This window comes from Pinus tabuliformis, chromosome J (genome assembly GCF_031772625.1).
Source record: "Pinus tabuliformis cultivar Carrire ecotype Pingquan chromosome J, CPIR1, whole genome shotgun sequence".
Taxonomy (NCBI): Eukaryota; Viridiplantae; Streptophyta; class Pinopsida; order Pinales; family Pinaceae; genus Pinus; species Pinus tabuliformis.
Genome location: NC_142295.1, coordinates 860,146,170 through 860,158,464, shown reverse-complemented (window position 1 = coordinate 860,158,464; position 12,295 = coordinate 860,146,170).

Here is a 12,295-nt window from a genome sequence, read left to right as displayed (position 1 = left end):
TTTCCACTTTCTGTTTTTCCAACTTCTTTCTCTTAGATCTACTGTCTGCCTGAAAATCTTCTTTGAGCTCATTGAAATGTTTCACAAACCGAGCTATCATAAAACAATGAGCCTTACAGAGCGTACAAGAGCTGTTCGTGATTACTCTGTCCAAAGGATTCTCGGCATGTTCATCATTTTCCGGATTTGAGGCCATCTCAGAGGTGATGTTAAGAGAGAAAGAACGAAGAGAAGAAGCTCTGAGAGAGAGAGGAGAACGAGAAATGGGAGAGCAGAGGGATTGAAGGCGGGTGTCAGCGCTAGGAGAGATCGGCCAATCTCTGAAGAGAACCAAATTAAAGGAGGATTGGTTATGATAAAACAACCGAAACTGCGAAATGCTGAATATACCTCTGAAGATTGCAAATGACGATCTCGCTGGAGAAATGTGCTGGAATCGACCACTGATGCTGCCAAACTCCTGAGGCTGGATGCCAAGGACTGTTCCTTTCCTTTGCTGCTGAAGAGGAGGAGAAGATCTGAGATGGGCAAGGAGGGAAAAGATTTGAAACTTTGGAGAACTGGGCTGCTGTCTACCACTATTGCTGCGGACTTCCGGGAGCGGAAAGCCAGACACTGCTCCTCTGCTTTGCTTCTGGAAGGGGGGAGGAGATCTGGGATGAGCGAGGGGGGAGAGGGATAAATAAGACACCAAGGGAGGCTGAGCAAGCAGGTGATACGGGATATGCTCATGGATTTGGGCTGGCTCTAAATCAAACATAGAATCAGTGATGCAGTCTATAAGGATTGTGAAGGGACACATACCTGATTTCCGAGAGGGAGAATCACGTGAAACTTGGTGTGATCGAGTCCCTAGGGCGAGCCAGGATGCAGACGGGGAGAAAGGTGGAACGCAATTCTCGAGGGGGCGGATTGAGGTCAGCTTGTCAAGATTGAGGCAGAGAAATTCAAGATAAGAATGATGACTGAAATGACTTGGTTTCAGAAGCGTACTGATGCTGTTGTTCAAAGAATTTGGAGGACAGCTTAGTCTGCTATGGGATTGCTTTGTCGTAGATGTGATCATTTTCTCTGATTTGTCCACTCTGTCTGCTGGAGGCCTTAGAGGCGTAAAAGTCCGCTTCAATGTTGTTATCTCTTAGAACATGCTTGAACATCGTATCTCCCATATTTCTGAGATTATCCTGTATCCTGAGCTTTATATTGCTAAGCGCTGCTTTTTAAAGTCTGCTCCCGAGACCAAGGCTGCTATAATGATGGCCGAGTCCCCCAAGATGATTGGGTTTCTGATTCCCAGCCTATTCAGAATGGTGGTGCCTAGAAGGAGGCTATAAGCTTCGGCCACATTGTTAGAAACTTTTCCCAGTCCCCATTCATAATTTACGATAGTTTTGCCATGATGATCTTTTATGATACCCCCTGCTCCAGCTTTCCCTGGATTGTTCTTAGAAGCGCCATCGAAATGCAGAGTAGGACGCTTCTGTTCTAAGATCCACTGATTAACTTCTTCCTTGGTTCCTCTGAGTTTCCAGTGAGTCCTTTTCTTGTGTGCTTTTGTTTGGGAATGGTTATTGTTGGTGTAACTGAGGCTAAATTTATTGTACCAGTCCATCTCTTCTTGATGCCAGCTTGACTGATCTGGGAGGGCGATGAGATTTGTGCTTATTGTTTCAGAGATGATGGCTGTCGTTTTAGCCAGGATGCTGGCTGGATTGGGCTTTTTATTGTTGAAAACGTAGTTATTCCTGGCTAGCCAAATTTGCCAACATAGGGTGGCTGGGATGCATTTCCACAGTCTGCTGATATTATGTTTGCCTTTCTTGGAGAAGGGATAACATTTCCCCCAATTTTTCTGAAGAGAGGAGAGTTGATCAAAAGTTTCACCAATTTCCATGGGACTGATAACCTGCTTCCAGCAGCTTTGAGCAAAAGGACAGAGTAAGAAAATATGTTGAATGCTTTCCTCCTCAGCGCGACAGAAGCAGCATATTGATGGGCCCAGAATTCCTCTTTTCCTTAGATTCTCAGCAGTGAGGGTCTTACCTTTAAGAAGAGTCCAATTGAAGTGTTTGATCTTTGGGAGACACTCTGATTTCCAGACAGTTGTGGAAAGGTTCCAGTTTGCTGTTTGGGTAGTGGCCTGGAGTGCTTTGTACCCCTCTTTTACCGTGAATTTTCCTCCACTGGGATCCCAGATATACCTGTCTTCGGCCCCTATGTTAGTGGGCGCAGAACCAGAGAGAGAGGTCTTGAGATTGGACCAGAGATCTCTAAGTTCGTTGGGGATTTGAAGGTCCTTCCAGTCTTGCCAATTGTTATGATTCCAGATTGATATATCAAACAAGGTGGTTAAATTTCTTTCATCCATCCAGATCTGCAGAGGTCGGAGAGCTTGGAGAAGATTTCTCGGCTTAGAGCCCATAATTCTGTCTGACCAGATGTTAATATCCTTACCATTTCCAGGGGTTTTAGATGTGTTTTCTCTGAATTGGGGAAGCACTTTTTTAATGAGTTTCCACACAGGGGTGCAGGGTCTTTCGGCTATTGGTTCAGAAAGAAGATTAGAGTTCGGGCCTCTGAGATATTTCCTTTTTATGACCTCAACCCACCACGATCCTTTGCCGGTAAGGATTCTCCAAATCAACTTAAAGCCCAAAGCACGATTGGAGAGGCTCGGAATTTTGATGGATAGTCCTCCCTTTTCATATGGAAGGGTTACCTGATCCCATTTGACAAGGCTAAATTTCTTGGTCTCTTGTTTTCCTCCCTGCCAGAGGAAGCTTCGCAAGATAAGCTCCATGTGTTTGTGGATGCTGGCCGGAGCCATAGTGACCGCATATTGATAAATTGGGAGAGCAGAGAGGATAGCCTTAATGAGAATCGATCTTCCTGCCAAGTTTAGCCAAGACACTCCCCAACTCTGCAGGAGGCCTCTCATCTTTTCTATGTGTTTGACCCAAATCTCAGCCTTGACTGTTTCTTTGGCTAATGGCAAACCTAGATAGGAGAAGAAACTCCAGTTCCTTTGCACTGGAATGTCCAGAATCAAGGATATTCTTTGCCTGATTTGGAGAGGAACGTTCCAAGTGTAAATCTTGCATTTTCTGTTGTTCAACTTCCCTCCTGAGGCTGCTAGAAATGCATCCAACACTTTCTTGAATCTTTTTGCCATTAAGCTTGAGGCTCCCCCAATGAGGAGGGTGTCGTCCGCAAAGAGCGAATGATTGATCTCTTTGGTCCCTCTTTCTATGCGTATTCCAGTGATCTCTTTTTGCTTGCGGAGGTTTTCTAAGTGAATGCTCAAAGTCTCTGCAATTATGATGTATAAGAAGGGAGAGAGAGGACAACCTTGTCTCAGTCCCCTAGAGCTTCTAAAATAGTTGCTGGGACGGCCATTAATCAGGGGAGCGGTCCAAGGGTTGGAGATGCACCCATTGATAATGCTTATGAAGTTTTTTGAAATCCCGAATTTTTTGAGGACTGCTGTTAAAAAGGGATGGTCGACTCTATCAAAAGCATTTGCCATGTCGAGTTTGATTATCATTCCTCTTTCTCTTCTGTTGAAGCTGCTGTGGATAGCTTCTTGGATCAGAATGACGTTGTCAGTGATTTGCCTGTTCGGGACAAATCCTCCTTGGTTCTCAGAGATTAAGTGAGGAAGAAGTTTTTTGAGCCTGTTGGCTAGAATTTTGGTGACAATCTTGTAAGAAACATTACATAGGGATATGGGGCGGAACCGGTCAAAAGTGAGAGGATTCACTTCCTTAGGAATGAGAGCTATGTGAGAGGACTTGGTATTTTCTCCCATCTTGTGATTTTTGAATACATTCTTTACCATCCGCACAAAGTCTTTTTTGATTGTTTCCCAATGATTTCGGTAGAAGGCGACCGTGAACCCATCCGGACCCGGGGCCTTATCCTGCTGCATACTGAAGGTTGCTGATCGGATTTCCTCTTCTGAGATGTCCTGGTCCAACTCTTTATTTTGAGAATCTGATATTTTGCTCTCTACTGCACTAAGAAAGTCGGAGCTGTCCGTTTGCTGAGGAGCAGCAGATAGTAGAGATTTAAAATGGTTATAAGCTGCTTCTTTAATTTCTTCTTGGTCACTGATCTCTTTTCCCTCTGCCTCTATTTTGTCTATCTGGTTTCCAGCTCGCCTGAGCTTTATGTTATTATGGAAAAAGGATGTATTTTTGTCTCCGGCTTTCAGCCAAAGACACCGAGATTTCTGTCTTTGGTCCTCTTCCTCTACTCTATTTTGTCTAAAAAGTTCCCTGTACATTTCTTTTTCATAATTTAAGTCTTCACTTGTATATTGAATGTTCTCTTTTTCCTGATTCCACTGCTCCATCTTCGTGAGCAAATCTGATTTTTTTTTATTTTCCATAATTGCTTCTTCCTTTGCCCACTGTTTGATGACTGCTCTTAGAGATTTTAGTTTTGTTTCCCAAATGTAGTAGGGCGATCCATAGACTTCCTTGGCCCACTGATTTTGGATGAGAGTGCGAAATTCTTCTTTGAGATCCCATGTTTTGTTATATTTAAAGGGGAGAGGCCCCAAGTTTCTGCCTTTGTCCAGATTTAATACCACAGGTTTGTGATCGGAGGCCGAAGCATGAATTATTTTGCTCTTAATAGACTGGAAGCTTGCTGCGATTCTTTCCTGAAGTAGAAATCTGTCTAGTCTCTCTTTAATATTGTAGGAGCCAGTTCTTTTGTTACTCCATGTGTATTTCCCGTTGGAGAGGGGAATGTCTATCAGATTGTGTGTCTGTACTATAGATTCCAGCAAATCTCTTGAAGGGTCTGCGTGATAGTTTCCTCCTAGCTTTTCTTCCACGTTTCTTATTACATTCAAGTCTCCTCCCAGAATTATGTTCCTGTTTTGCACGGACTGGAGATCTGAGGATATAGTGTCCCAGCAGCGGCCTTTATCCCTGTAATGATTTGGAGCATATATGTTGTATATAGAGTAAATTTCCTGAGATCCTTTGTTTTTTAAATCTGTTCTTACCCACCAGTTGCAAAATTGAAAATTGATGTGATCCCATTTATTCTTGTTCCAGATTGTTCCTATTCCTCCTGAAGCACCTTCTGAGCCTGTTGATACTCCTGTGAAATTTTTGAAGCTTTTGGTTTGATTTTGGAAGTCTTGTTCAGAGATTTTGGTCTCCTGGATGAGGAGAAGGTCTGGCTGCTCCTGTTTTATTAAATCCCGGATTGCTTTTATTTTTAAGGAAGAGCCCATCCCCCTACAATTCCAAGAGACCAAGATCATTATTTACCAATTTTTGGGTGAGCTCCACTCCTCTCCTTTGCTTTTTCTCCACTTTCTTTTAGTTTGTCTAGGTATGAGTCCATTGGTTGCTGCGCTCCCGTAGCCATCTCTTTTGCCGCTGTTTCATCTCTGAGCTCTTTGTTTGACTTTCGGCCTGCTTTTCTCGGGGGGTCTGTGGATTGACTAGCTTCTTTCGATTTGTTTCTGGTGAGGATTCTCTCTATGGTTGGAGGGGGGGAAGGCAGGGGGATCACGAGGGAGGGAGAGGTAGCTGCCCGGGGGGAGGAGGGAGGGGAAGAAGGTTCTTCGACGGACAGAGATTCGAAGGGGTTGGAGGATGAAGGGAAAGCTGAGCTGGGAGGGGGAGGGGGAGGGGAAGGGGGGGATTCCGGTGGGGGGGGGGGGGTTTAGAGCTAGGTCCTTGGGTGGAGGAAGGTTTTTTCCTTTTTACTGGTTCCCATGTGCCCTCAGGGTTTTCCTCGTTTTCAGTAGATTCATTTATTTTTGACTTACTACATCTATTTGCGAAATGACCATATTCATGGCATACCTTGCATTTGAAGGGAAGCTGCTCGTAGTCTAGCTGTTGGATGTGCGTCCATTGGTCTACCTTGATCTTGATAGCTTCCGGCAGACCTTTCCCTAGGTCTACTTCCACGCAAATCCTGGCGCACGCATGCATGTTCTCCCTTGGCTCAGATCTGTCGATGTATTTGCCTACTGCGTTCCCTATTGCCTTTACTGATTCGTCTCCCCAACAATGAAGCGGCAGATGAGGAAGCCGGACCCAAACTGGTACTGCATTTGGGATGTCCATTTCCGGATCAAAGTCCGGAGACCATCTGTTCAAGTAGAGACCTCTTGAATCCATGAAGTAGGGGCCGTTTCTGAAGATGAGATTCTTGTCTTCTTTTGTTTCGAAAAGGAATGTGAAATAACCTCTTCCACAGAATCTGATGGCTATTTTCCCTTGTAACATCGCGCTCCAGTTGCGCTCTACCCATTTCTGAACTGATCTCGGAGAGGGCCAGAGACCAGTGAACTGGCCTACTAGCCCTCTTTCCGCGAGTATTATTGCTGACTTCCTTGGAAGGGATGGAGGGAGATTAACCTCAGGGATTTCATCGAGTTTTTTGATAAACTTGGTCACTGTGGGACGGGGTCTGGGATTAGCCGATTCAGGAAAAAGAGAGGCGAAAAGTTTCTCATTGTTCTCAGAGTCTAGGGGGGGGGGGGGAGCGAGCCCGGCCATTCAAGAGGTGAATGGCCAGCGGGAGATGGGATGAGGAGACCAGCGCGGAAAGAGAGGCAGAGGCTGGGCCCCAACGAGGGACCGAGCAGGGACCAACAGAACAGTCCAAAGCGGAAGAGGGGATCGAGGGAGGCAGCAGCCCTGCCAGGCAGGGCTTGGGGAGCAGGATCAAGCGAGCGCGAGAAACAGGTTCAAATCCGGCCCAGAATTTTCCACCATCTCCAGATTTTTGATCTCAATTATACTATTTTTTACTGAATAATAAATCAAATTATTAATCAAATAAAATACAAATTTACAATATCAGTTTTCCACCTACTTAAAACACTTTAAAATGTTTACACTAAAAATCCATTATACACAAAATTATTCACCTATCTTTGTTAATACAATTTCAAGATTTTATCCTCTTATATGTTAGTAGAAATTAGTTAATCTATTTATAATTTAAAAAAATAACAAAATATATTAGTTAAAAGACATCAAATTCTCACCTCTTTTTTTTTTTATAAAAAGGTAAGACCTCGCCATGGACCATAGTTTCTAACACATGCAATGCACTCTTTTTGTGGGAAGGTAAAACTCATTTCTAGTGAATACCTGGCGTTAGAAAAATATTTTTTTAGCCATGAACTATAGTTTTTAACACATGCAATGTGCTCTTTTTTATGGGTAGGTAAAACTCATTTTTAGCGAGTACTTATCCTTGAAAAATATTTTTTAGTACTTGGCCTTGAAAAAATCAAATAACATTAACTTTGCACAAATTTGTTTACTTTTATATAATTTTTTAACCCTTTGATGTTTATTATAATATATATATAAATGTTTACTTTTGCATAATTTTTTAATTCTTTAATGTTTATTATAATATAAATATATATATAGATTTTGATTTGTTATTCATCCACCCATCGTGACCCACTAACTAAAATACAAGCCTGTTTTGTGATGTTATGTTTAATGGATTGATTTAAAATTTCGTTAAAATACAAATCATTTCTATACTAAAGTTCAATTCATTATTCTTTTTGGGACTAGTGTTGAGTATCACGACTTTACAAAAGTACATAATTTTATGGCTTGCATTCCTTATGGAGAAATTTATTTAATGGGTACATGTACAAATGGAAAATTATTTAGCACCATTTAGTGTATGTTGCTTAAAGCATGTTCATCATATGTTTAAGATGGAGTGAAGGAGTAAAGGAGTAAGTAAAGTTATAGTATATTTATTTGTTATATAAAAAATGTATATTACAATTAATTGTATTTTATACTTAATTACTTTTTTAATGTTTGGAGTTATAATAAAATTGGCTATGGTACGTCAAACTTGTCTTGTCATTATGTCATTGTTAGCATTAATTGCCTAAATGTATTGAGCATAATATATTTATGTCAACCATCTTGCTATTATGAATGAGTTTGCAGTGGAAGAACTAAACAGTGAAGACTATTTGGTCTGTATGAGCTGATGGGATTCTGTATTAGCGACAAAGCACCATGTTTCTGTCAACTTGCAAAGTACGACCATATTATGATTGCAATATAAGACCCCAAGTCATTTAAACAATCAAAACTTAGAAAGATCATATTAAAAAAAAACTATAATGTAAACATTAAATAATCTAATTTAATTTTTGATCAATTTAAACTAATTTAAAAGTCAACGCATTTGAATACATTATACGCATTTGAATACGTTATACCCTAAGCCACAGGGATAATAAGAAAAGTTTCATATACATATATCAAATAAAGATAAGACAACAAAGAAGCACCATAACCAAAATCATGTAAAATTAATAATAAATGTTTGGTGCTTTTTTTTAAACAAAACCAAATAATTGATTTTACAAAGAGCCTTGTTTATTTTCAAATTAATAATAATTTATATCAAAATTCAAAAATATAGTAGTTGTGATAAGATATTTGGCCAAATAGGAGACATTTTGTCATCATAGTGAGAGTAATTTATGATGTGTGTCATTTTTTTTATGTTCTCATTACTTTATTTTGTAAATTGGTTTAGTTTACTTGGGCGACAAATTTTATCAATTTGAAATTGTTTTTAACATCATCTAGCTCTGTGCATTGTTTTCTGCATTGTCAAACATTTTTTCCCTTTGTTTTTCGTCAGTGCATATGTCGCCCACACCGCATGCCGAGGATAGTGACTGTCAATTAAAGTTACCATTAAAAAATTCTCCTTATAACAACACTTTTTAATTTCCTTGGTAGTTATGTTGCGGGGAAGCCATGCCTTGCCACGTGACCCTGACAGTGTCTGACAACCTATAAAGTACGAACTAACTGCAATATAGTGATTGCAAAATAAGACCCCCAAGTCATTTAACCAATCAGAATTAAAAAAAATCACATTTAAAAAAATATATATAATGTAAACAGTAGATATCCTAATTTAATTTTTGTTCAATTTAAAACTAATTCAAAATTCAACGCATTTGTGAATGTGTTATACCATGTGCGGCAGGGATAATAACGATCCAAAGTGTTGATGGATGAAAACATGAACCACAGAGAGCGGCCACAATGCTAAATGATTTAATGGGATTTAATAAGAAAATATTTCGCATGAGAAACCTAAGATCATGTTATAATTTTGAATGAGATGAAGTAGATTCTGTGACATCATCCTTGTAGTATAGCCTGGATAACAGTTTAAAATGGGCCACCAAATTGTGATTGTGGATGTCATCAACATCTACCGAAAAGGCAAGATTGCGGGCATAAATGAACTCACTGGAAATTCAGTATATGAATTAAAGAACAAGAGAAATTCAAACCTGATTGCAAGTTCAATTAAAATAAGCTATTTGGCCCGAAGAGGATCTGAGGACTTCAGGTCATAGTTGCAGGAAGAGTGGGTATTGCCAACATCATTGTGTAAAACTAACAATTTCTCTCTCTCACATATGATATACCAAAAATCTTTTCAAAATTAATAAAAATATCATATTGTTTCGCCAATAGTTTTAAGATTGTTACCCTAAATTACATTTTAAATACCATCACAGTTGAATTTTTATAAATTAATGAAATGGTAGTTTTATGAAATTTAACGATTATTACTATCACAACTGTTAGATTTGAATCAAAATCCCCCTGGAATGATACAAGGGGCCACCTAATTGATTATCAGCGTAATCCTAAAGAGGAATCAAAAGGGGACAAATGTCATAAAAGTAATTGTTATATAATTCTATCTTGTCTTAAATTTTACTTCAACTTCATTAAATATTTCAAATACCAATGTTTTATGCAAATACTCCATATCAATAAATTATTCAAGATAATCTAATCTGTGTTTCTCTGTACTTCAATGCCATTAAATATTTCAAATTCCAATGTTTTTTCGAAATGCTCATTTTAACGATATATTAAAATATCTATAAAATGAATATAATATAATCCATCCATGATTGTGTCTACTCACAAAATCTAAATCAAGATATGAGTTCACTTCAGCAATAATGGTATATGAGTTTTAGTATCCATATTTATTGCATAGATGTACTTCCTACTGTAGTATCCAAATGAGTATCTAGATATTTTAAATAAATAATAGTCATGTACTTTCACATAAATTCACTTCTCGTTCAATCTTTTCAAATAAATAATGTGTACTTATATCTTTTGAACAATAATATGCACGATTTCGGTAATTGATAGCTGAGCGTTGAAATACTATAAATAAATAACAAACACGTCCCTTAAATTTACAAATTTTACCATTAAAATTTTCTCCTTATATCAACACTTTTTAATTTCCCCACAGAGTTACTGTACTCGAATTTCCTTGGGAGTTATGTTGTCGGGAAGTCGGGGCCTTGCCACGTGACCCTGATGGTCTCTGTCAATCTGCAAAGTACGAACTGACTGCAATATAATGATTGCAAAATAAGACCCCCAAGTCATTTAACCAATTAGAATTTAAAAAAATCACATTTAAAAAAAAATAAAAATAATTTTTTTTATAATGTAAACTTTAGATATCCTAATTTATTTTTTGGTCAATTTAAAACTAATTCAAAAAAGTCAACGCATTTGTGAATGTGTTATACCCTGCACGGCAGGGATAATAATAGTGGCACCGATTAATTAAGGGTTTTTTTTTTTTTTTTTAATTATGTAAGCAAATAAAGCAATTGTACCAAAAAAATCATAGCTAATCTAGTTATGTTTAAAATATTGATTTTTTCTAATTACACATTACTTACATATAAGAGTGGTAATCTTTCAAAATAACATATTATTATTTAGGTTTTAAATTTTAAGTTTAGATATTTAGGGCTTTAAATAAATGGTGATTGGGTGTACGGTTAGTGCATTCTTTGATATTAAAGTCATGGATTCAAAACCTATGGTTAGTCTTACTTACCGAGTAAAAAAAAATAGACAAAGAGATGGCAAGAGCAAATAGGTCTTATATTATATTGAGGGGACAAGAAAAAAAAAGAAGGAGGTGGCAAGAGCAAATAGGTCTTATATTATATTGAGGGGACAAAAAGAAAAAGAAAAAAAAGAACATGCTTCAAGATTAGGAGTTGTCACTAATAATGAAGTCAACTCATGGTAAACTTTCAAAGTTTGTGTGCGCTAAATGAAAAAGGAACCATGTGTGGAGAATGCACCCATCATCATAAGAACACTCTCTATATGACACACATAAATATTGGCTTGCTTAGTATCATTCAAAAACCCTTAGACCTTGCCAAACATCTCAACCAAGTTGAGCTTTATCAAGTATCAAGGGCACAAAATAAAAATGTAGATCAACAAGCTAAAGTTGGTGTCTCCGTGGAAGAAGGTTAATTAGCTACTAATGGTGGTAACATATTAATCAATCCCATACCATGACAATACTCATGCAATTCTTCTCAATTCTCTACGAGAACGAGTGGAAGTATATGCAAGTTGGAATGGCAAGGAAATTAAATCACACTTCTTTGTGTTAATTCCTTGTGCATTGTTGGAATTATTTGGCGTATAGTGACGGGATGGCTTGGTGCATGTGGATTTTCACTTTCAATTTGAATCTTGGTGTTGCTCACTCTTTGGTCTAGTTTTTATGTTGAGCAAAGAGGGGAAGCTCATGTCCCTTGCAATGTGGTTTTATTTCAATGCCATGGCTCATCTCTTATGTTGAGAATTGGTTCTATGGCTGTGATTTGATTCATATGTGACATCTTCGTGTTTTTGTCATTATAAATTCTCTCAACCCTCCAAAAAGAATGGCATACATTCACTTCATTGTGGCTCATTGTTACTATCATTATTGTTACAATTATCGAAGAGAAAATTTACTAAGAGAAAAATTAAAACAATCAATACATTTCATAAAACATAAACACAATGTTTTATCTTATAAAACCCCAATCCAAGGAAAAGTTGGCTAGCATAATTCTAATAGTCCCTTGGCCAAAACCCAACCAAGTGTGCCTTCACCACCCACCTCCCTGGCCCTTTACAATGAAGTTTCACCAAGCCTTTTAAAGGCTTCATTACATGCATTCCACGAGCAACCAAAACAATGCACCCAAAACCATAATTGTAAATCGTGTAACTTTGACACTTTGACTTAGTAAGCTTTACTTAACAATCCCCCCTCAAAACTTGACTTGGGGTTTCCCTTGACCAAATCCTTCCAAATTGGCCAAGTGAACCAACCCACTCACCTCTAGGCTCTACTCCCCTCAAATTTTATATCAAGGTTATAATTTGGCATGCCCTCTATC